Below are 27,260 nucleotides of genomic sequence, written 5' to 3'. Positions count from 1 at the left end.
ACAATGGTTAGAGCACTACCTATATACAGAAATCCACAAAATTTCCTTTGCATCCTTCCCTTCTAAGTTGTACGAGTGGATCATGAAGCTAGTAGACAGTTGGGGAAGGTGTAGGATTGACAAACTGATCGTGTGGACTCTAGAATTGGTGTGCAGACTAGAAGTGTCAGAGGATAAGATCGCGCGCATTGTGGACCATTGGCTCAATTGAATTAAGGGGGATTTATCATTGAGTTCACGGTAGATACGACCATCAACTACAGTTAGGTGGAACGTCGCTTCCTCAAGGGACTACGAGGTAAGTACATTAAATCATTGAACACTTGGATCAAAATGTTATTGTGTGAAAAGTGGGTTATGCGAATAAATTGATGTTTGGGATTACACAAAGTGGGAGGATCTACAGAAACAAAGGTAGCACAGAGATCGAAAATAGCCCCTTGATTTCACCGCAATGGGAAAGTGAGGAAGAGCTCGCAAAATTTTCTCCGAGAAGTGTGATTAGTCTGATAAGGCAGTGAATCTTGCGCATACCACCTCCACCCACACCACCTCTGCCACCACCACAGTTCAATATGGCAAGCGTGATCAAACTACCAATATTCAGAGGAGTAGGGAACGAAGATCCGAAATAATTCTGGTCCGTAGTAAAGGCTGTATGGGAAGCACAAGGAGTCATGGATGACAATATAAAGAAGGCAACACTGGTAAGCACGTTGCAGGATCGTCCACTAACGTGGTACCTTAAGCACTCTAATGACCATCCAAACATAGGGATCGCAGAAATCTAGGCTACGCTGAACAGAGAATTTAACAGGCTAGAATTAGAGACACAATCAATTATCGGGTTTAAGGAAATCGTGATGCTTCTGGACGAGACCCCCTAGGATTTGGATTAGTGAATAAAGAGTATGATTTGTGAAGCCAACATGACCTTGATAGATGGACAACATCGTGCATGGTTTTTACCGTCACTAACACCGCATTTAAGGACAACGTTGTGACAACAAAAGCTATCCACCCAGGTGGAAGCTTTGGAGATTGGAATGAGATTACACGAGACCCAAATGAAAGATCCTAGTCTAGGGGTCCAACAAATCCACACACAACTACAAAATTTGTGTTTGGAAATGCAGAGTTTGAAATAGGACCGGACAACTCAGTGAGAGGCGTGTAAAGAGGTATGGTGCATAAAAAGCAAAGGCCAGGGGCATGATAAGGACCACTGTCCAGTTTTTGCGAATTACTTGGAGGGAGGAGGGCTGATGCCATTAAGACCAGAGGCACAAGCAGGACTGAGCGAGATGCCTACATTATGTTGCATAATTTGTTAGATAGGAGGAAAACACACTACATATAACTGTCACCTATTACAAAAGTATATGCAGACGTCCCAACAATTGTTCTGTAATTTTTGTAGGTCAGTAGGCCATGATGAGCGCACCTGCAGAAGTTATGAGTTGATGATGGATCAGACTCCTGCCTATAGGGTGTAGACCGAAATGTGAGCCCTTGATCCAAATGCAAGGATGACGCATGCTAGATTTCAGGGCACGAACGAGGTTGAGGTGGAATGGGACCAAGAAGGGGTCACAGACAACTAATTTGTTACAATTGCAGAGGGCCAGGGCACTATGCTCGTGATTGTACTAATCTGATGAGAGCCTCATGTTTATACTGTACTCAATTTGATCATGAGACGGAGGAATGCCCTAGACTGATAGCGAGGTTGTGCGATAAAGGAGTACTCCAGCCACCACCCCACTAACTCAGAACCTACAAATGATGAGGTCTGAGCCGCACGAAGAGGTGCCAAATGTAAACATAGTGCTTCAAAGTGGTATCAAAATCAGAGATTGCAAAGGTAAGCAGCTAGAAGAAAGTATGTGGGTTCGCAAGGCTCCTACAATGGAACCTGAATTTGATTTGGAGCACGCGAAGGAGACATTCATGGAAGCTAAGAAGAGCTTCACGAAGGCCTCCACTTCAAGTAGTAAGGATCAACTAGAACTAGGGATGGATCCTTCAATGCTCACTACCTTTCTGGAGGCATGCATGAAACTGTTGCATGACATCAAGGCTATAAAAGGATTGCAAGAACTTATCACTAGGTGCGCTAGGTCAGGAGGACTGCATGTAGTCTGGAAACTTGGAAAGCATGCATTGAAAATAGGAAGGGAAATGAGCTTAACTACACAAATCGAAGAATATGAAATGGATCAAGTAATTCTAGATCTCGGCTCAGATGCGAATGTGTTGCCAAAACAAACATGGGAATGCATGGGTAGAACCGCACTGCAATGGTCTCCTATTCAATTGTGAATGGTGAACCAACAGAAGGTCCTACTGATGGGAAGATTGCAGGGGATAATAGAAGATATCGAAGGTGCTAGTGTGCTGACCAATTTTGAAGTGACAGAGATTGTTGATAACAACAATCCCTATCTCGCGCTCTTGGGAATAGATTGGGCCATTAATATGAACGGAGTAATAAATCTAAAGAAGCACCTAATGATTTTTGAGAAAAAATCATTACGCGTAGTGGTACCTTTAGAGCCCGCAGGTGGAGCGCGCTACACAGAACGGTGTGCAATGATGATAGTGATGACGATCCCGACTATATCTATAAGATAACTGCTTGAGAGTCGGATTGGGTGAATCCAACAATAGATCGTAGGGTTTCATGAGAGCGCGAAAGCTCCTGCACTTCGGATTCAGACGAAGATATAGAATGATGGAAGAATCGGTTACAACCATGCTCAATTGCAACATGATGGTAAGATCACTGCGTTGCATGACAACAAAGATAAGGGATCTGCCTAGGTAGGATGAGTTGACAGCAGTGGATGAATTCTTGAGCAAATTTCAATGCAAAGTGCCAGAACAACAGTGGTTCGATGCTCTGAAATTAGCACTGCACGCTACGCCCGCAAGGTGGTGGGGTACACACCAGTAGAGTTTCGGGGATTGGCACGAATGCAGAAGGGGGATGCTTATACGATGTGGAAAGCCTCAGCTATGGATGAGAGCCAGTTATGAGGGGAAAAACAACTTGCGCGCCCACCTTTCTAGATGGGTACAGACCTATGGCATGCAGCCCACATAGATGCACACCTCTCCCATGATAGAAAACGAGAACAAAACGCAGCAGCAGGAAAGATGAAGCGCACCGAAGATTATCCACGAGGAAGCATTTGACAAGGTCTATGAAGTGTTGAACAGGGTCCACTGTGTGAAACACACTGACTAGGACCTGCACGTACCAGCGGTTCGATGGGCCTATAGGACCATGTGTAAAAACCTAACCAAGAGAGCAATTCCAAAGCTCTGGGATGAAGTAGGGACTGTAATCTCTTAGGAGCATGCAAAGCTAAATCCGCACATAATAAAACCTGTAGATTCGACAATGCGTGAAACCCAAAACGAAGAAATCACGCAGCCGCAAGAAATAGAACATATAAGACTTCAGGAAGAAATTCGACGGGGAAACTATAGACTTCACGAACTTGAAAAAGACTGGGTACAACTAAGGGAGAAAAGTGCTTTAATGGACACAGAGGTCAAGAGGCTAGAAAATGAAATAAAGGAAGCATTTCTTAATGATAAACCAAGGATGGCAAGGTAAAGTGCGTATGATCATATTGATGAATTGGAGGACTATCGCTGAGAATTGGTTAGTCTACTACCATCGCTGGGACTGCATATTGCCAAATGCAGTAACCAGGGTAGCGCATTACAAATAGTAGAGTGCCTAGTGCCAATCACCACAATGGCAGAAGAGGATTCTTCGTAAGCCATGAAAAAGGATGGGATGGAGCCCTGCGTAGGTGGTGTGACCACCCGACTGGCCGTAGGAAGGATAGTCTTAGCACTCCAGGAAGTTGAAAGGGAGCGCAGGACTATAAATTATTCTGCCTGGGAGTTGCACGCTCTGGGAGATGCGCGCAGAATCAAAACATCACAGGGTTTGCAACTATGCATGGAGGGCTATGCTGCCACATGGGTTGGCTGGGAAGTAACCATTGGTGTCACTATTCATGACAGGATGTCCAATTTGAGGCTAAATGAAGTGGGCGGCAGGCATGTAAGATGCGATTTATGGGCAAGATTTGGGAAACTATGCCGCCAAGAAAGCATTGATGTCCTAGAATTGGGGGGAACGGTTGAATTTGAATTCAAAAGGCGCTATAAAACTCAAAGGGCTAGCCAACGAACAACACTTGGTCATTTGAGAACTGAGCATTTGAGCATAGCACATAGTGCTGAGAGCCGAGCGATAAGGAAGCCCTTAAGTTCGCGAGAAACAGAATACAGTATAGAGATGATGATGACCACTAAGGATGGGTTGGGAGTTGAAGAGGGAACTGCCGGCGAGCCTGCACAGACCCCCATGGTACAAGATGTTCCCGAGGGCACTATGGTGGTCACAGAAATCCCAAAATCACCATAGATGCAACAAGCCAAGGTGTTAAAGGATCAGGTGGACATGGCATGCCATAAGGAAGCAATTCTCAAAGAGTGCATCCACCCATGGATTGACGAAGCCTTCACAATCACGGCAAATATTGAAGGAAAGATTGTGCAGATTCAAGGGATGCATGCACATATGTAGGGTAGCACGGCGAAAGCATAGGTCTCAGAAGAGAGAATGCAACAACTTCAGTAAGCAGCAGCTCAGTGCGCTGCAGACATCAAGACTGTTCGGGACCAGCTGGAGGGACTCCACACCAATATCACCACACCGAAAAAGTGACTTGAGGGTGAGTCATGATGTTTGTGTTGGTGGTTTGTTGGGCATGTAATCCCCCCACAACATGGTTTGGGGCTCAAAGCCCAAGTTTTGAGTAATATTGTTATAAAAACTCTGCGAATTGTGGATGCAGAGCGCGAATGGTATGTTATAGTCATAGGGCTATGTGCCCTAAGTTTTGAATGTAGTGTCAGCCTACACATGGTTGATGGACCATGAGATTGTATAAATAGAGCGAGGATCTAAGTTGTAAAGGAAGTAATAAAATGGATGGATATAATACGATAGCAAATCATAGAGCAAGAGTCTAAGTGTCTTGGGTCATAGTAGTAGGAAGAGGCTCTGCAGTTGAGTGCACAGAGGCCTACTAGAGTCTATAGCTGAGTGTGCGGACCCCTGAAGTTAAGTGCGCAGGGTAGGGTGAGTCTATAACAGAAGGAAGAAAATAATGGAGATAAGTTTTTTCTGAATCCTATGTATCTGTTCCGAGTTATTACATGTTTGATATTACTTACAATTATATTGTTTATTTACTGCGCGCAGTTATATGAATCGTGAATATTGTTAAGTATAACTAAAAATGTTTAAATAATTTCATTTAATCACCTAATATCAGGTTGCGAGTATGGACTTGGGTAATAACAATGATCGAGCGCCGAGTAGGGTTGCGTGAAGGCAGCATCTCAGGCTGCGAGGTACGGGTAAGTGCACGTAGTGATGTGCACGCAGGGTCAAACTGCAGACCACTTGAAACCATCAGACATCTCTAGGGTACAGAAACCTGGTTCTAGCACCTCCCATACTACTTCAGGTGAGACCTCAGTCCACACTCCGCAGAATGTCATTGAAAGGGCCAGTAGTACCGGGATTTGTTTGGCTAAATCACCTCTGAACCTAGGTCAGGGCCCAACAAGCCAACATGATGCCAAACAATATATCAAGCGGTGTGATAGATGTCAGCTAGTTGGCTGTCGAGCGATAAAAAGGTGTCTTTTTAACTCCTAATTACCTTCACATTAATTGTCAACCTAGGGACGAATTTTTATTCCAAGAGTGTACTCAGTTTGAGGTGGCTATTTACTCAAGAGTAATGTTATGAAAGATGTAATACAATGCTCAAAATACATAAGTAAATGAATGCTTGAAAAGAAATCTAACTACAACAACATAAACTCAAATGCTCTGAAATTCAACTATTCACTCAGCAAACATCAATCGAGGATATAGTAGCAATAACTCATTCCTCTAGAGATTGATACAATTGAAATAAAACTAGAACAAGACAATCAATCTGAGAATGAGGAAGCAGTAACCAATGTTCTCTACAGTTGACATCCCTGCATTAAAGCAATTAAAAGGAAATAGAATTTGAACTAAAGCTGCTATTGAAAGTAAATTAGGAAAACTCTTTAAAAGAAAACTCTTGCAATTAACCAACGGAAATGAATAGCAAAGTAAATGGGCAGCAAACTGTAATTAAAGGAATCTGAACAACAAACTCTAATTAATGAAAATGAACAACAACAAAGCCAAATTAATAGCAATTTGTAATGAATAGCAAAACCTTAGTCTAAGGAAATAAATGTAGCAATCGTATCCTACAGGAATCAGATAACAACCTTTACTCTAAGAATAAACCGGAAATAGAATGGCAACTAATTAGAAATGAAATATAGAACAACACTTGAAAGCCAAACAGAAATACACATCAACGTAACACACGACACACCTTAATGGTAATCTGATCTGGTAATCCAATTATCAGTCTTATAAATAATATGATTGTCTTTTTAGAATGGAACATCAACGTTTATAAGTTCAACAATAATAAGGAAATATAATTTCCAAGATGAATTCAGTAATACCAATGGTCAAATGTTACAACACAGATATTCTATAATTGATCAGCAGCGGTATCCTGTAAAAACCATTTATATCAGCACTTAAAGAAACATAAATGCATTGCAAAATCGATATGACATTTTTGTCTCAGAAAATGAGATTACGTGACAGCGCTGTGATGTAAAATAATAGAACATACTAGATTACCAAATAAAGCTGATAAGCAAAACCACACATAAACCAAAAATATAATATACAGTAGCAGCACAATCCACCAGAGGCTGGGCCCTTAGCTGCCAGCAGATGCTGCTTGGCTACTTCATGTAAGGTAAATGAACAACAACTCCAAAATCATATATTAATCATCAAATTGTGAAATCATTACAACAGCAAAAGCCTTGAGAATTACAACATGCAGCAATCCCTTTTTCCTCCTATCTTATCATGAATCATTAATTCTGAATCTCTAATTCAAATCATAATTCTGAATCTATCCCTGAATTCATCATTCCCAATTCTACATTCTCTCAACCATCCCCAATTCTGAATCTCTAATCCTCCATCATTTTTCCATCCCCCTCTCTGATCTCTGTTTTCATTTAAATGGAGAGATTAGAGAGAAGTTACAATAAATATAAGTACAACATGATTTCTATTACAAAATTGGATTGTTTCCAACCAATTGATCAACAAGAGCAAGGCGAATTTGGCTTTGCAGCTGAGATTTGGAGGACGACCGCAACAACAAATCTAAGAAAATCATGCTCAAAGAACCTTGCGTTTCTCTTAGTACAAGCCGAATTTGGGCAAGCCATTCTTTGCTAAAGTTAATTGGGTCCGTTCTGGACAAAACCCATGTTCCAGATTTTCCAAATTCTTCTTCATTTTCCCAGAATCTCAACCGCAAAACTGTCACTTCTTATTCTTGCGAATTGCTGAGTTGGAATATTTAATGATCAAATCTTCAATTTGAAAATTGTCATGGTGAATAATGTTACAACCAATTTATTGAAACTATCATTGATAAAATCATGCATAATCATCAATTTATTAGAAATAAAGGAGAATAAATAATATTCATTCATAAGAGCATAAATCATTATAAAATGGATTTAAATAATAAATTATAATAAATGACATGATGAAGAAGAGTAAAAATGGATGAAATAAGTGTTAAAAAGGTGGTCGTATTCACGGCCTAATACCCCCACACCAAATATATTGCATGTCCTCATGCAACCCAAAGACAAAACCCATGTGTTAACCAAGCAAAAAAAAAATTGTTCGTCTCTGCTCATGAAATGGATAGAACAAATGAATTCTTCCTTAATTAATGAATATTCAAACTTAGTGATTTTGATGAAGGCATAACAATGAAGTTGCAGCAAAATATGATATAAGTGACAGTAACCTTCATTAACCATTTTCCCAAAAACTACAAACCAGCTTTTGTCGAAATGTTGCAAGTAGATTTCTACTATATTAATGCTTCTATGATCCAAAAATTAGATCATTTTAATTCACAGATCAGGAGATATAAACAAAATGGTTGTAGGTGAGAGTGCATGATTTCCGAAATTTTATGAACCAATTTATCTTGAAATTATCTGGATATGTGTATTTTAATAATGTGTCTGTGTTTTCCAGAGATCACAAGAATTGAGTTCATAGTTTTAAAAGTATGTGGAAATCAATTTTTGCACTAAAATTGTATGCCTTAAGAAAGAAAGTAGAACACATCCATCATGCGTAGCAATTCCTCCCCCTCTCTGAAGAATTAGCATGCCCTCATGCGATGCTAGAAAACAAATAGAGGTAGTTGCTACCATCTGTTGAATGCTATGCTTGGTGTAAAACAACATGGAATAAGGGAGGTGTTGAGAATGAATAAGAATAGCAATGGATGATAAAGAATATGAATGACATGGTCATAAGAAAGAAATGAATGAAAGCGACACTCCCCCAAACCAAAAGATGATATGCCGCTGAAAAATGGGAAGTGGTAAAGATATGGAATGGATAATGCTCAAAATGGATTTTCATTAAATTCTCCTAAATTCGTAATAAATCAGAAAATTATGCTATTTTACCTCAAGTTTTACCTCCAAAAAGAAAAATGTGGAATGACATATATGTACTGGCAGTTGTTGAAGCTGATGTAGGCAAAGTTGGTGCTGAAAGTGATGCAAAAGGTTGAATCCAGGCAAGCATATCATGTCTAAAGAATTGTTCGTGTTCGCGAGTTGCTCGAACCTCTTCTGTTAGTTGCAATAGTGTGGTCATGCTGCGAATAGAGTTTCCCCCCATACTTGTTGTTCTCTTGTAAACAAAGTTCTATTTTGCATACAATGTTCTTGAATCATAGTGTTAGTTTTGAATAGTAATAGATTAAGATGTATGCAAAAATTTCAATCAGAAAAACTTATGTAGACATGCAATACTAATATTTTGTCAAATCAACAAGTTATGGCAGAGTGCAGTAATCATATCACATGCTATCCCATAATGCATACATTCCCCTCTCTAATTGGAAAAGGGATTCCATGACCACAAAGCATATGGAAGGTGTGATGCTGACGGCAAGGCAAGGGAATGAACAATATGGCAGTGAATGAAGGAGAGTACACATATCAATGATAGGACAGCAAGAGTTATGGTTATAATGAGAGCAGAGTGTGTAGAGATAGTTATGAATAAAATATAGGACGCTTTGGATTGACGATAAGCTATGCGAAAAAGAAAAAGAATAACAATATGCCAAAAAGATGCTTTATTGATGATATTCTAGCTGCAAATGATGTGATTGATCAGAAAATAATTTCTCATGCGTAAAGGTTAAAAATAGTGAAAATTAAGGAAATAACTTCTCTGATAAAAAGAAAAAAATAAGAAAAGGGTATGATAGTAATAATTGACGATAAGATATAACTTCAATACTAGAAGCAGAGCCTCTGCTGCCAGCAGGCATCCATAGCCTCGGCAGGGTTTCTTTTTAACCCATATGAGCCAGGATCCTCAATTTATGAATGGATAGTTATAGTGCTGTTCAATAGAAGAGATCAGTGTGCTGGCGTGGTAACCAGATAACCACACTGCCATTCACTGGGATGTAGCAAAAGTGATCAGGTCGACTCGTGATGAGACCTCCTGTTCCAAGGATAATTTCGCTATCCAATGGATCATAACCCTGGTGTGGTGGCCATAATGGGAATGTCACTTTGTTACAGCCTTATGAACATGGTAGGCTGGCTCGTAATGAGACCCCCTATCCTCCATCTGCAAACAAAATTTTGTTGTTATTACACATTTTTATGATAAAAAGAGGGAGGCTCAGTACTCCTTAAGAGCAGAGATGGTGGAAGAAGTTGAACATGTCAATAGAAAAAAATATACCCATAATCTCATTTATTACAGACAGAGAAGATTATAACCAGGGAGGATGGAACCAACATGGTATTAAGATGATCAATCAGTATCATGTACAGCAGAAAACAATGCAGTAAAGTAATATATAAATAATTGTGTCCCTTTTGAAAAGAATCTATCATCAATGAGCTGTCCTGTTAAAAATCATAACGTGAATGATATTAACTCGCTTCAATAGAATCCATAATTCTCGTCCTCATAAAAATAGTGTACTTCATGCCATGAAAGGGAATCAGTAAAATGTGGTTGAGATGAACTAAGAATAATTTCACAAGAGGAAGGAAGGGTTTCTCTCGAAAATACTCCCAAAGTGTTGCTCTTTTGAAGGAACAACAAAAACACTCAAAAAGTGGTGTTTCGTGTAGGGAAAAGCAAAGGAAATGCACACCAAAAAGCAAAAATACACATAAAAAAGTGTGAAAACACAAATGTCTTTCCTTTGGAAAAAGGAACAACAAAAATGAAAAGTGTCGTTCTTTTGGAAAAGGAACAACAAAAACGCAAGTGCCATTCCTTTGGAAAAGGAACAACAAAAATGAAAAGTGTCGTTCCTTTGGAAAAGGAACAGCAAAAACGCAAGTGCCATTCCTCTGGAAAAGAAACAGAAAAAATGAAAAGTGTCGTTCCTTTGGAAAAGAAACAACAAAAATGAAAAGTGTCGTTCCTTTGGAAAAGGAACAACAAAAACGCAAGTGCCGTTCCTTTGGAAAAGGAACAACACAAATGCAAGTGTCATTCCTTTGGAAAAGGAACAACAAAAATGAAAAGTGTCGTTCCTTTGGAAAAGGAACAACAAAAATGAAAAGTGTCGTTCCTTTGGAAAATGAACAACAAAAATGCAAGTGTCGTTCCTTTGGAAAAGGAACAACAAAAATGAAAAGTGGAAAGGGAACAACAAAATGAAAGTGAAAAAGGGATGGCTGACACAAAAGGTGTTGTTCTTTTGAAAAAGGAACAACAAAACAAAAATGATGTTCCTTTGGAAGAGGAACAGCAAAAACAACAAAAGTGCACACAAATGCTGTCCCTTCAGAAAGGGAACAACAAAATGCACAAGCATAAAATGCAAGAATGCAAATAATGAATTAGCTGTTCACTGTATTGATGTTGAGGATGGGTTACCATTTGAATGAAGCAACACCTGAAACACAAAATATAAGAAAGATCAGAAAAGAAACAACATTTTATTTAAAACCAATATGTAATTAAGTTACAACAGCTATGATGTTATGTAAAAAAAATGATCTCCTCGAAAAATGTTTTGGCAACAAAGACATGTCATGAATCTTCAAATGGAAATCAATTCTTCATTTCTTCTATTATGAATCTGTTGGGTAATGAGTTGGATAAAATTCCTTTGTTGCATAAAATTTCTTTGAAAAACCACTCGTCCATAAATTGACCTTCTTTATTTCCCAGGACCTGCAAAAAATGAGTGTCTACCTGCAATAAAACATTAAATCATGGAGAAAGAGAGGTGATAGGGCTCTCCTAATCCAAGAATTATGCAAAAACTAACAAGTATTTACTTTGTAGAACAAAGTCACGAAGAAAATAACAAAGTAAGATTTATTTGTCACCTGCGTGAGAGTAGTGGTCGACATACTAACCAATAGTGTTTTAATCACAACTTCTTTGTTTTTCGTCAAAATTGAGTGATTCCAAAGCCAAATGAGAGCTAATTCAAAGGTTTATTTCCAATAGAAATAGGCTTAAAAATTCAATGTTATGATATGTCAATTTAGTTAGAACATCCTGCATAACAGAGTCATTTTCGATTACCCAACTTAGATCAACAGTTGATATTTCAAGCATAAATTTTTCGTTTGATGTCGGATTTGAATGATTCAAATTGGAAATGAAAGTAGATTAATTTATTATCTCCAATAGAAACAGGTTTTGAAGAAAACAATAATTGATAAATCAAATATTTTAAGGAACAGCCTGGAAGACAGAGTTTTAAGGGTGCTGATTTACAATAGACAGTCAGTATTTTGATCATAACTTCCCCATACGATATCTAAAATGAGTGATTCCAACTGCCTTGTAAACTAGATTCATAGGGGAATATACCATAGAAACAGGTTTTAAAAATTCATTCATTTAGGCCTCCAAAAACGGTCTGTCCCAACTTTGTTCCTGAGCTTCCCGCTAGACACCCTGTAAATGTTTTGGTTCTAACGTTTTCGTTTCAAATCCAAATTGAGTGATTCAAATTGGGTTGGAAATTAGAAATAAATGGATATTTAGGATAAAAATGGGTTTTAAAAATATTCTTTTTTGGTCCCTCAAAACATGACTGTCCCGACTGTTTTTTCAAAAATTTCATCAAGCCCGCAAGCCAAAAAAAAATGATATTCAAGCATTTTTTCAAATTGGTGATAAAAATTAAAATGAGTGTTTGTAGAACTGTTATTTCTATTATAAATCATCTATATACACAAATGAATTAAATTTTTTTATCACCGATGTTGATTTCCATAGCGTGTTGCAACAAAAAACAATTAGTTTTACATAAAAAAACAAAATGCATTTATTTATTTCCTTATTTATTTTATTTGCTACACTAACCTATTTTGATTTGAAAAATGAATATGACTACGTATATGAGTACTTATAATGGAGCCATTTTCGAAATAAGTCTTCATATATACACATACCCAAATTTGAAAAATGCATATTAATGAATATTAGGGTATGAGAAGCCATCTTCCTTTGAAAAAATGGTATAAAAAATTGTTGAAGCATAGAGTTATGTTGGAAACAAATGATGGAGTGAAACCAATCTTCAATGTATCCATTACTTTCTTGATTTCCCATAGCCATCATACCATGAAGTTCTTGGGCTTTAAAAATGGTTTGTTGATGCAAACTAAAAGAAACCTCATTTTCTTCCATAGCTTCTACAATTTTTGAATTTGAAACATTCTGAATCTCATTGTAAGTTTTCTCTAATGACGCATGTGAGATATAATGGGTGGAAAGGGTGGGTAAATTTTGCAGTTCAACATTGTAAGCATGTTGTACTGGTTTATTATGGTGAGGGTGTGGAATTAGTTGAACAGGAAAATGTGTAAGGAATGGAGCATTGTGATGATGTGGTTGGTTGGGTTGAGTGGATAAATTTGATATGCAAACATGATGTTGTGGAAGAGCTGGTGAAGAATATGGAGAATATGTTTGTGCTACAAGATGAGGTAGAGTAGTCATGCAATCATAAGGTGAACCATGCCAAACTTGTAGACAAGATCGGTTGTGGTTATATTGACATGGCTGCCCTAACACATTAGTATTCCATAATGGATTATGCAAGTAAGAAAATGGAGAAGAAGTCTTTTGAACCATACCTGTAGGCCATGATTTACATGGTTTTGACTTTGTTGCAGCTTCCTCATCTCTTTGATATGATACTTCCAAATTAGATAAGGAAGAACAACCATCTACAGTATGCTACTTTCGGTCATGAGTGAAAAACATTTCATCAAATTCTTGGTTTTTATGAACTTGCAAAACATCCAATTTTGCATTTAGAGAGCTAATAAAATCAACTTTAAAATTTTCAAATAAAGCATTGATTTCAGCTCTTATGTCTCTTGTTCTTATAGCAGATTTGGAAAAGAAGGAACAAGCATCTTTAGAATTCTTACCAGCCTTGGAAATTCCTCTTGAATACCTTATGCAGAACTCACAAACATCATCAATGATAACTGAAAAACATCACATTTTTCTATCAGATTTAAGAGTTCTAAAAATTCATCTTTAATTCCTTTAAGTAGGAGTGTTTTTAAGATCTCTTTCTCCAAATACTTATGTTTTGATTTTTGAAGGTTGTATTGAAATCGATCTACATAGTCCTCCAAGATTTCATCTTCCCCTTGTATCATATTGAAAATATCTTCATTGGCCTTGCAATAGTCTTGGTACTTCTTCAAGAATATGTTCTTCATGTCCTCCCATGTTTGGATGCAGTTCCCACCTAGGCTCACGAAGCATCGAAGAGCTGCTCCTTTTAGAGTAAGAGGAAACACTTTCAACCTTTGATCATTAGTACAATAATCATGTCCTCTACAAAGTACTTCAAACTCAAATAAGAATGCATCTGGATCTTCATTTGTCAAGCCATGAAAATTTGGTAGAGAAGATGGGGGAATTATGTGCATTTGTGTCACTCCTCCTAGGTCTTTGATAGGAAATTCAAAAGTAGAAATGTGAGTCATTTCTTACCATGATAGAAGATGTTCTTCATGTGTTTTTTTAAGGTTCCTTCTTCAAATGTTCCTGTCAATGGGTTAGTGAAATGGGTGGTGCTTACATCACCACTTGAGTGAAATCATAAGATTTATTTTTCAAAATTTCTATTTTTTTTTCTAGTCATTCACACAAAAATTCAAACATTTACCCTAAGTTCGTTAACAATTCTATTGAAAAGCAGGTGGGGGAGAAGGGCTTCTACATGCTCTGTACACAGGTTCTTACCTTCCGTTTTTAATACCCAATTCTTTCCTAACAGGCACTCATCAGATGCACACTACTCTTTAAAAATGGCTGCACTCTCCCCTGCAATGGCGCCAAAATATCGAGCCATAAAAATGTGTCTTTTTAACTCCTAATTACCTTCACATTAATTGTCAACCTAGGGACGAATTTTTATTCCAAGAGTATACTCAGTCTGAGGCGGCTATTTACTCAAGAGTAATGTTATGAAAGATGTAGTACAGTGCTCAAAATACATAAGTAAATGAATGCTTGAAAAGAAATCTAACTACAACAACATAAACTCAAATGCTCTAAAATTCAACTATTCACTCAGCAAACATCAATCGAGGATATAGTAGCAATAACTCATTCCTCTAGAGATTGATACAATTGAAATCAAACTAGAACAAGGCAATCAATCTGAGAACGAGGAAGCAGTAATCAATGTTCTCTACAATTGACATCCCTGCATTAAAGCAATTCAAAAGGAAATAGAATTTGAACTAAATCTGCTATTGAAAGTAAATTAGGAAAACTCTTTAAAAGCAAACTGTTGCAATTAACCAATGGAAATGAACAACAAAGTAAATGGGCAGCAAACTATAATTAAAGGAATCTGAACAACAAACTCTAATTAATGAAAATGAACAACAACAAAGCCAAATTAATAGCAATCTGTAATGAATAGCAAAACCTTAGTCTAAGGAAATAAATGTAGCAATCATATCCTACAGGAATCAGATAACAACCTTTACTCTAAGAATAAACCAGACAGCAAACGGAAATAGAATGGCAACTAATTAGAAATGAAATATAGAACAGCACTTGAAAGCCAAACAGAAATACACATCAACGTAACACACGGCACACCTTAATGGTAATCTGATCTGGTAATCCAATTATCAGTCTTATAAATAATACGATTGTCTTTTTAGAATGGAACAACAATGTTTATAAGTTCAACAATCATAAGGAAATATAATTTCCAAGATGAATTTAGTAATACCAATGGTCAAATGTTACAACACAGATATTCTATAATTGATCAGCAACGGTATCCTGTAAAAACCATTTATATCAGCACTTAAAGAAACAGCAATGCGTTGCAAAATCGATATGATATTTCTGTCTCAGAAAATGAGATTACGTGACAGAGCTGTGATGTAAAATAATAGAACATACCAGATTACCAAATAAAGCTGATAAGCAAAACCACGCATAAACCAAAAATATAATATACAGCAGCAACACAATCCACCAGAGGCTGGGCCCTTAGTCGCCAGTGGATGCTGCTTGGCTACTTCATGTAAGGCGAATGAACAACAACTCCAAAATCATATATATTAATCATCAAATTGTGAAATCATTACAACAGCAAAAGCCTTGAGAATTACAACATGCAACAATCCATTTTTCCTCCTATTTTATCATGAATCATTAATTCTGAATCTCTAATTCAAATCATAATTCTGAATCTATCCCTGAATTCATCATTCCCAATTCTACATTCTCCCAGCCATCCCCAATTCTGAATCTCTAATCCTCCATCATTTTTCCATCCCCCTCTCTGATCTCTGTTTTCATTTAAACAGAGAGAGATCATAGAGAAGTTACAATAAAGATAAGTACAACATGATTGTTATTACAAAATTGGATTGTTTCCAACCAATTGATCAACAAGAGCAAGGCGAATTTGGCTTTGTAGCTGAGATTTAGAGGACGGCCACAACAACAAATCTGAGAAAATCGTGCTGAAAGAACCCTGTGTTTCTCCTAGTACAAGCCGAATTTGGGCAAACCGTTCTTCCCTAAAGTTAATTGGGTCCATTTTGGACAAAACCCATGTTCCGGATTTTTGAAATTCTTCTTCATTTGCACAGAATCTCAACCGCAATACTGTCACTTCTTATTCCAACGAATTGCTGAGTTGGAATATTTAATTATCAAATCTTCAATTTGAAAATTGTCTTGGAGGCTAAAAATGGTGAATAATGTTACAACCAATTTATTGAAACTATCATTGATAAAATCATGCATAATCATCAATTTATTAGAAATAAAGGAGAATAAATAATATTCATTCATAAGAGCATAAATCATTATAAAATGGATTTAAATAATAAATTATAATAAATGACATGATAAAGAAGAGTAAAAATGGATGAAATAAGTGTTAAAAAGGTGGTCGTATTCACGGCCCAACATTGGCCAGCCTAATAAAACCAATGAAATGCATTTATGTCCTCAGGTTATGATTGAGCCTTTTGAAAAATGGGCCATTGATTTCATAGGACCAATAAATCCAACATCATCAAATTAAAAGCATATTTTGGTTTCTACAGATTTTGTTACGAAATGGGTAGAAGCTAAAGTTGTTCCTTTTGCTTTTGAAAGAGTTGTTTTTGATTTTCTTTTTACTGAAATCTTTAACAGATTTGGTGTGCCTAGAGAAATTGTTTCTGACAATGGACCACAATTTATTTCTAATCTGGTACAGGGTTTGATGGAGCAGTACAAAATACGGCACAGGAAATCTACACCATATCACCTGCAAGAAAATGGTCAGGTGGAGTCCATGAATAAGGTGATTGAGTCCATCCTCACAAAATTGGTAAATATGCACATAAAGGATTGGGCTGACAAATTACTAGAAGCATTTTGGTCATATTGAACCACTTGGAGAAACAACACAGGACACACACCATATGAGCTGGTGTACGGAAAACATGTCCTCTTGCCGATAGAATTCTAGATCAAGACTTTTAGGACTGTAGTCCAATTGGGGCTGGATCTCTTTGAAGAACAACAATGGAATCTTCTATAATTGAATGAGTTAGATGAATTCTGAAAGGATGTTGTTCAGCAGAACATCTTGGTTCAACAACAGTGCAAGAAGTGGCATGACAAGTCCATTCAGAAGAAGCGGTTCCAACTAGGTGATTAGGTACTCCTTTACGATTCAAGATTCAAATATTTTAAAGGAAAATTCCATACACGCTAGATGGGACCCTATGAGGTGGTCAAAGTGTTTGAAAATGGAGCGGTAGAAATCAAAACTATTGATGGACAAAATTTTGTGTTCCTGGTAAACAGGCATAGATTGTAGGTATATTTTCAGCTCCTTACTAAAGGAGATTTCATGCAGCAACTCCAAAAACCATTTGAAAAGGAGTTCATAGGTGTTAACACCAACCTGTCAAATATTTGATTACTTCTTGTCATTATTAAAAAAATAATAAAAGAAAAAATGACAAAAAAAAAAGTATAAAAAGAAAAAAAAATTATAATTATGAAAATTAGTTAACTGGCATGACTGTAGGAGGATCAACCTGAAAACCAACATGCTGGTAGGAAGATAAAATTTTTAATAAAAAGAGAATGTTTTTGATATTTTAGATATGATGGTTGCCACCAAGAAGAAGTAGGTTCACAAAACCGAGCACTTACCCAAGTTTGGGGTAACTAGCATGGAAATTTTTATTCAAGTAAATGCTTACTTCCCACTACAATTACTTTTTCCTACACCAGTGCAAGTAGATTTCAATTTAAAAACTTTTCCTTTTTTCTATTTCCCATTTCAAAAATTCCCACTAGTTTCTTTTCTAAAATCCCCAATGAAATGCCTTCCTCTTTCTTCTAAGAAAACTACCCTTTCCTGATTGCGTAAAATCCCTCTTTTCCCTTGAATTTTTTCCACATCCTCTTTTGTTTATCCCCCTTGGTGATATTGTTTTGAAATCCCTGCTATAATGTTCCTTCCCATTCAATTTTTTTTTACCCCCCTCCCACTTCTTTATTCCCTCATAAATTGATTGCAGAATTTGATGTAGTCAATCCAGAAGGTATGCTCGTGAAACACCAAAGGATGGCGAATAAAACCTTTCTTGTATATTGAGGCAATTTTTTTAGTCCAGCTACATAATTGTGTTCTATTAGAATTTTTTGTTTTGGTAAAAGTCCATGGTGTAAGACGCGCAACGCAAGCAGGTTTGGTGCACGAACGTAGCTGGTTGTGAAAGAAAGTGTAAAATAGAATTAACACAGTCTAGGAGTGTCTTATAAAGGATGTTTATAGATCTTTATTTTCCTGCACATGAGTACTGATATATCATAGCATTGCATGTTTCAATTAATACTCTATTTCATCATTTATTGACTTAGGAATTTTTTTTAAAGTGTAAGGTGTATAGGGTTCTAAAAGTTAAAATTTTTAATAAGCGTTGAAGTATGTCTTGATTAAATTATGAGGTGGACTGTGGGATAGTAATGTTGTCTGATAGCCTGTATTCACCTTCCTTGAAATAATTTCATATTTCTTGTTCATTATTACCTTACCCTGTAACCCAATCATTGTAACCGTTGCGTCCCCACTGCATAAACCTCCACTACACCCAATCATTATGACTCACCTACAGCGGGTTGATACAAATATGCACCGAATACGAAGAGTTGTTTTCATCATGACTGGGTGAGTGGGACTGAAAAGATGGAGGGTGATGAACCTCCGACATAAAGCTCTTAGCAAGCGTTGGTGTCACTGGCTGGAATTATTTTGAGGTTGTGATCAGAAAGGGTGAAGTGTAGTTCGACATCGCACCCATAAGGAGTGAGCTGTTGTGTTTTCAGGAGATTGAGCAAGCTGCATAATACTGGAACAATCTTGCACTATTGAAAGAATATATGTTCCTACCATTTTTATAGAAGTTTGACGGGTTCGACATGGCTATGGTACTAGAGCTCACAAAAACATTTAAAGGAGGCTGAGTCACGGTCAACTTGTTGAAGTTCGAAGTCACAGAGGAGTCTATTGCGTAAGTTATAGGCTTGCCACTTACAGGGGAGCATTGGTTTAAAAATGAGCAGCTTGGGAGGAAACAATGGCACCGGTTTGTGGTTGACAAGAAGCTTAATGTTGACTAGAGGAATGGAATTCCGCACAATGCCATGATCGGGAAGTGGTGAGACCTCCTATTCATATTGCAAAAATTTGTGACTAGTGAGGGACATTATACATTGGCGTTTGTATATCACCTTTGGCTATTGCTTCACTTTGAGTTGGGAAAATTGATTAATTTCCCTTACTACCTTCTCAAAAGTCTTGAGAAAATGGCAGAGGACGTGCAAAGTGTGAATGCAAGCCAAGTTGCAAGAAAGATATACCATCATGGGCTTATCATGATCCTAGTCAAGAAGAAGTTGGATGAAAAAGGAGTAACCTGGGGAGAATTCTTGAAAGAGTTTTGGGCAAGGAGTGCAGGGAAGTATGCTAGCATGAGTACAAGTAAGAAAACGCAAGCGGAGACATCATCTCCTGTTGAGCATAATGGTGAAAGCATATCAGTGCAAGAAGGGAGGAAAACTATCGAAAACACTCCACCCATAGCTAAGAAGGGAAAGACCAAAACCTCGATGTGGAAGAAGACAGTCTCTCAAGGGACAAACCGGTCGATCTCTATGATTATAATTAATGAATCACCCAAAGTTTCCCCTAAAGTTCATAACCTTTCAGTGCTTGCCGATGCAGCAGCACACACCGTGGAAGATGAAGAGAACATGGAAGATGACATATTGTTGTCAACTTTTATCGGCAGATTAAGAAATAGGAAGATGGCACCGAGTATAGGTGAAGTCCAGGTAGATTGTCATTAGGATGATGAGGAATAGCATATAGAGACCCTCGATAATTTCAGTGAACCGGACATTGAAACCCTCAATGATTTTGAGGAACAGGGTACTGAAGTCCTTGCTGTTTCAGAAGAATGGGGTAGTTAAGCTTCTACTGTTTTAGAAATATAGGGTACTAAAACCCCTGCTGAGTCAAATGGACATGGTAATGTATCCCCTTAGGAACTAGAAGAATAGGGCATTGAAAACCCTGAGGAATTGAGTGCACAAGGTACTGAAACCCTTGGCATGAAGGTTGCGAAGGGCATCAAAACCCCTGGTGACAAGGAACCTCGAGTGCAGAAACCTTCAGTGATGTCATAATGCAAACATTGGATGGCCTTGACCTTGACAACGATGGGACCTGTTTCAAGTCCGTTATAGAGAAGAAATTTACACCTGAATACCTAAGCACAGAACCCTCTACTCTCTACCTCAACAGTTGAATAGTATATTTGGAGTAGTAAGTTCATGACCTGAAGGCTTTGAACCACGTCATGAAGGAGAAAAATTGGCAGAAGCAAAGCAAGGTAGAGCTTCTTGCAGAGGTAAAAAGACAGAAGCAACAAGTAAAAGTATGGAAGTATTAGGCTTCCAAATGCTACAAATGCCTCAAGAAGGTGACTAATTAGCTGAGAAGATCCCGAGGTAAAATACCGAATATAGTGAAAGTAGGAATAAGCATTGAAGTTCAAGATTAAGAGTTGGCCACTCATTTTTTGAGGATTTTTTGCAGAAGGTAAAATGTTGTGTGAGGACACATAACAACTTAGGGATGGGAGGATGTTGGTGTCCCAAATTTCTCTATTTTTACCCCATTTCTATAAACATTAACCTCTATTTTATCTCAACTTAAACCTCTCTTTCCTGCACTAGTCCAAGATAACTACCTATTCCTGCATATGCTTCGTATCTTACATTAAGATTTATTAAAGTGCTTTATTAATCATTTTTACATAGATTTCATGCCTATTAAGTACCTCTTGTAACTTATGTTAATTTCCTAGAAGTAATTGAGAAACTAAGTGTTAAGTATGAGTTAGAATGATCAGTGCAGGCACATTCCTGCACCACCAATGATTATTTTTCTGAGATTTCCGTGAGTTGAATCTTTCCATGCAGACATTTTTATCCATAACTCCGAGTTCGGTTGATGATTAACTAAGGATGGATATCAGTGGTGCATAGTCAGGGATATTTTCCAAGGATGGTCTGCGACTAGTGAAGTACATGTTCTATTATAACTAATAGCCAATTTTGTAATGTTTGGTTGTTAGTACGTTTGGCCAAAAGGCTTGAATAGGAAAATGACTCTAATTAGTGGAATACAACTAAGGCCGAAAGAATGTATAAAATGTAGATTGTAAGTAGAACTAGCTAGCGATCCTTAGGCTGTAATTTCATTTTCTATGTAATTTGGTATCGCCCTCGGCTATGGGTTGGACTCACACTACTATGTACATTTGTTGATCAAGTAATACAAGGAACTCACCATGGTATTCATGTTGTGTTTAATCTATCTTTCATGCATAGTTGAGTGATGAATTGTCTCATTTCTTAAAGGGGAAACAAGCTGGTTGGCTAGGGCCCAGCCATCCCAGCTCATTTACCCTTTTTCTTTCATCGTTTGGAAAGACTGTGTTAATATTTCCCTTTGCAGTTGCGTGGCGTTAACAATTTTTATATTTACTTCTAAAGTTTTGATTTGAATCTATTTCATAGTAAAGTGTGAGTGGATCCCTGGCTTGGAAGTGGATTGAGTTTATTTCTTTCTTGTAATTCCTTTCTTGAATTTCTGTACTCACAATTCTTGTCTCGATTTCCTTCCACTTGGATCGTGCAGGAAGCCTCTTACATTACTAGTGCATGTAGTTTCCTTCACTCCGGTTCAGTTATTCCTTTCATAACAAATATTTCATTTCTCTTACTAGTTACCATTTTAAGTTGTTTATGCAAGAAAATAGATTATTAGTTTCAGTAATCATCCTTAACATTAAGAGTGCATTTTTGAAGGATTTGAGAACAATTACATGAATTTATCATAGACACTTTATACTTACATTTTATGACTTATGAACAAAGAACAGAAACATTTTAAGTGGATTGCTAAAGCTAGCTGATACATGCAGATCACTTAGACTACTACTTTGATTACTTCGAGTTTCTTTCATTTCATGAAGTTTACTTCCATTGCAATATTTAATTAATTAAATCATTTCTTTTCCATAGATAATTTATCTCAAAATTGTGTTTGCAATTGCAATTCTTTTAAGCCCGTCTTTCAATCTTTTCAAAAGTAAATTGGAAACTTTGGTGAAGGAAACTCTTCCTTGGTGCAAGATCTGGTCTCTTGTCACAGAAACATAGTGTTCTAAGCCCTAAGTCTTAGAGCACCTCCACAAAGACATAAATTTTTAGTAAGGGAGGTAAAATATACTTTTACATAGAGGCACTGTACCTGCACTAATGCAAGTAGATTTCAATAGTACAAGAACAGGTTGTTTGTGTAGAAGGAAGATCAAGAGGAAAATAGATCTCTGCAAGGGCCCACTTGTTAGACTGTTAGCCATCTATCTGAAGATAAACATAGCATTTCATTCCAACATTTAAGATTGCTTCCAGTTGTGTGAAAACTCCTTTACTTGATTTACTTGCAAATTGTTCTTTTACATTCCAACACTAGAGTTGCTTTAGTGTCAATTACCTTTAAGATTGTTTTATGTCTGGGTCTGCAAACATTTCCTTTAATAATTAGGATTAGGAATAGGAAAAGTTCATACCACTTCTAGCATTGCCTGTGCTTCATCTCTAAGTTTATAAAACCCCCGTGTTGACAATTAAGTGTTGAGGAGTTTTCTTAAGTGCAATTCCTGCACCCAACATCATCGAGTGCGAATAACTTGCAATTAGGGCATCCAATCTCTAAGGTATTGGAAGGGAGTGTCTCGTCTAGCTTCCTAGATAATGAGTTGAATTCGACAAGAAGCGACCCTGTCAAAAGAGGGCCACGATGTATCCCACATCATCAACATGAGACAAAGGGATGAAAATGATTTTAGATGATACAAAGAATCAAGAGTAAGTGTAACTGCAGAGGGACTAACTCTTGAACATATCGGCGACATGTTTCTGGAGTTTGGTAGCTTTTGGATCCATAGGATTGGTGGTCATGATGATGTGGCAGAGATCAAATGAAAGGAAAAAATGAATGGCCCAACCCTGGAAGGTCAATGATGAAAAGGAGGATATCCCAATCCGACATGAAGCAAAAAGTGTCATGTTCAAGAGTGAGTTATCGACACAATTGATAAAATTTCCAAATTTTCCCCCACCATTTTTGGCAGGTACCCCAATTATTTTTTATCACAAGCTTGAAGGGGATAGCATGTGTTTGCACTATAAGTTCATCCTTTAGATGAATCTGACCTAGTAAGTTTAATGAGCCCTAGGAAGGAGAAGCTCATGTTCGTCATGATGACGAATCCAATGTCGTTTGATTTTTTAACGAGTTCGACAAAGGGGTAACTTGATATCTTTTTCATGTTTAGAGAGTTTGAAAAATGCACGGAAAATAAAACTCCATATGGTCCCTTTTCATATATTTGTGTCTCTTGAGCCCAAAAAGGTAGAAAACGATACTTGAGAGAACCGCTTGACCATTTCAGTCAAGGAGTACCTTTTACATAAATAGTTTATCCCAACCCAAAAAAGGGATAAACATATACTAGGTAAATGAAATTTCCATCCTTTAACGAGTTCAAAATGACAAGAGCTCGACAATCTTTTTGTGTCTGAAAGGCTGGAAAAGAGTTGAAAGCAGACCTCCCCATTTTATTTTCTTTAATGAGTCAAAAAGGGAAAATACTCGGCGATCTTTTCATCTTTTACAAGTCAAAAAATAACTTAAAGGTGACTCGAGTATCATTGTCAATAATCCATCACATGTCTCTACACAAGAAAGGTAAATGCATTATGCAGTTCTGAGGTAAAATAGGTCAAAAACACTTTAAAAATCCCTAATAGTTTCATAAAAAGGAATAAAAAGGGGAAAAGGTAATTATTTTTTACCATTTACCATTTTACCTTTGTGTGAAGATATTTTTACCCTTTTGTGCCCTAATTGTTTTGGAGCAGTTTGCAGGAGATCTGGGAGGTTGTTCACCAAGCCGTCGGGTGTAAGTAAGAGCCAAGACCTTAAGCTCCATTTTCATACTATTTTTTCCTTTTTTTTTTTTTCCATTTTTTTGGATTTTATGGGGTGCTTTTGGCAAAAAAAATTCGCCCTCGGTCGGCAAAATTTCCGGGCACGAAATTGTGCCAATCGGGGGTGGCTAAGAATATCAAAAGCATGTCGGTGCCACTATTTTTAAAATAGTCGCGTCGGTGCCATGAGAAAAAAATTACATGCTTTTTGCCCAATATGACCATTTGAATCCAAATTTCTCTATCAAAAGATTATCGTTGACTTGGTTGAATGGTTTTTGCAGGAAGAAAATCGTTGAAAATGGTGGATTAGAAAGAATAAAAGAATGAGGATATAGATACCCAAGAAATAGCTGATCCAAATTGTTTGGAGGCTTTGAGGAACTATGGGTCTTCAATTTCTTTCTCACACCAAGGATGCGGGCTCAACCCGTGTTGCTATGGTACCTGATTAGTCTATGGGACATAAATCGAGAAATTTTTATCATCGGTGACCAAGTGCTAGAGTTGGAGACTTCAGATATTTATTTCATCACAGGACTGTCCCGGAGAGGGGAACCAATAAACCTATATGGGTTGAGGCTGATTGGGAAAGTGTGTCCATGTTACTTGCTGAACATTTCCCAGAAGCTCTCAAATCCAAGAGTGGCAAGATCGAGATCGTGACTATTCGGGATCTTGTGGTGAGAGTGTTATTGTTGACCATCAACAGAGTGGATGGGTCCCAAGTGTCGCATGAGACTAACAAGTCCAATTTTCTGTATGCTATCGAGTGCACATCACCCACTACTTTTAACTGGGCGGAATCTATTAAAGTCAACATGAAATGCCATTTGTCAAAATCTAAGGTAGGAAACCCGAAGTGGTTTTTCTTTGGGTCTGTGCTAGTGACCTTCTTCTTGGAGCGGGTTCCGCTGTTCCAATACCAGTTGACTGAGGTGGATCTACTGATGCCAAAAGACCCACAAATGGTCTATTGGAGCGAGTTGATTCCCAAGGTTACAGGGGGCCAACAGATTTCCTACAAGCTCGCCTTCTTCTCATGGCTACAACAAAAACTGATCATAGTGGAGGATTGGCCTTATAGCTGTACCAAGTTCCGTGGAGATCTAGATATGCCACTCCCAGAAGGGGAGGATTTTGATGATGGAGGTAAAAACAAACAATTTTTTAGTTTTTTGATGTTTTTACTATTTTTGAAATATATGTGTTCATGGCACTTCAATTTTATGGATGCAAATGTTGGACCAGAATTCCCTGTCGGGATGTCCTTGATTTTGAGGCACATTTCTTGGCAGTTTTATGTCACTCCTTATCAAGAGGGGAGCAACAATGACGAAGAAACTGCACATAATCTCAAGGGCTTGAACCATGGGATCCAAAAGTATGCTCAGATGGGTGTTGTCCCACATTAGTACTAGAGGAATATGGTGGGGGTGTCAGATCAGATCTGCTGACTACTGACTCATGTATACCAAGCAATTACATGCTATCACGAGCATCATGATGCTTAGTGCATAGGTCTAGCATTCCATATTTTTGAGGCCTGCGAGCCACGGATGTAGGTTGGACACACATATTAGTTTTTGAGGCGTTGATGTATGACAAACATTATTGACATCTATATATATATATATATATATGCTATATTTCCATGCTTACTATGATACAAATGATTTTTTTTTTACTTTTACATGTTTTGAAAATTTATATAGAGCACATAATTAGCTAAGCATCTGTCAATGTATTCATATGTCTATGAATATTATTTAATGTAATCAAAATTTCTCTCCAATAGATGAATACGTAGATACATTCTCAATATCTGAGAGTTTCTGATGGAATATTGCTTGTTGAGTTGAAGAACGACAAGCTGTGAATCAAGGATGACAACCAAATTCCAGATGCCAAGAGTGATAACTTCTGACAACAATTCGATAACTGCGCTATACTTAGAAATGTTATTAGTTGTTTGGCCTAGACAAGTCCCTTTAAGATCAATCAACTCACCATGGGGGTCATAAATGACCCATGCTGTGGATGATAGGTTCCGAGTACTTCGGCGAGCACCATCAGTGAAACCGGTGTGAGGAGACGTCAGCATCTATAAAGTAGGCAAAAACATAATAATCATGAAAGATGTTTGCAAAATAGCACACTAAACCACACTTCACAGAAATGAATGACACTTATTGTACAAAAGTGACCATGCAAGATGACCTAAGCATAGTAATTTGAGAGGGAGTCCATGCTTAGACTCGGGTAATCAATCAACACACATGCACACTAGAGTTTTACCATTGATGTGACGAGTAAGCATCGACTCAACCAAATAATAGAGTAGAATTCATATAAGGTTGTGCCCCCATGTCCCCCTCGTAGGGGAGGGTTACGAGTCAAATGAGAACCCCATTGCAAGAATGGAAAAATGGGAAAAACTCGAGGAGGGAGAAAAAAACCTGAATCCATGAGGGGATAAAGGTGCCCTTAGTTGAAAGATCTTGACAATGGTAGGTGAAAATGACATGTACATAGGCAGCGGAGAAGAGAAGTTCTCAAGACACATAGTCATGACCGTCGGGCCAGAATTAAGCCATGGGGATTGAGAAAACACGTCAAGAGAGGTTTTCGAAATAATATAATTAGAGGACACCGGAGGTGAAGTCAAAACAAGTTCCACATAATTAATTTCAGTGGGACTGAATGGCATTACCTAGCCCCATGTGTCAACAAGATCTGGAGACGAAATGACCCAAGGATCAAACTTGACTGAAATCATGTTAATAGAGGAAACATGAGGAGGTGGGAGAGGAAAGATACCCATCAGAGCAGGATCTTTAAAGAGTCCTGCCCCCACTCTCATAAGGAGCACCGGTGTTATTGACATATGGAACATTGC

Source organism: Pinus tabuliformis, chromosome 2_2 (assembly GCF_031772625.1).
Source record: "Pinus tabuliformis cultivar Carrire ecotype Pingquan chromosome 2_2, CPIR1, whole genome shotgun sequence".
Classification (NCBI taxonomy): domain Eukaryota; kingdom Viridiplantae; phylum Streptophyta; class Pinopsida; order Pinales; family Pinaceae; genus Pinus; species Pinus tabuliformis.
This window is presented reverse-complemented; position numbering follows the sequence as displayed.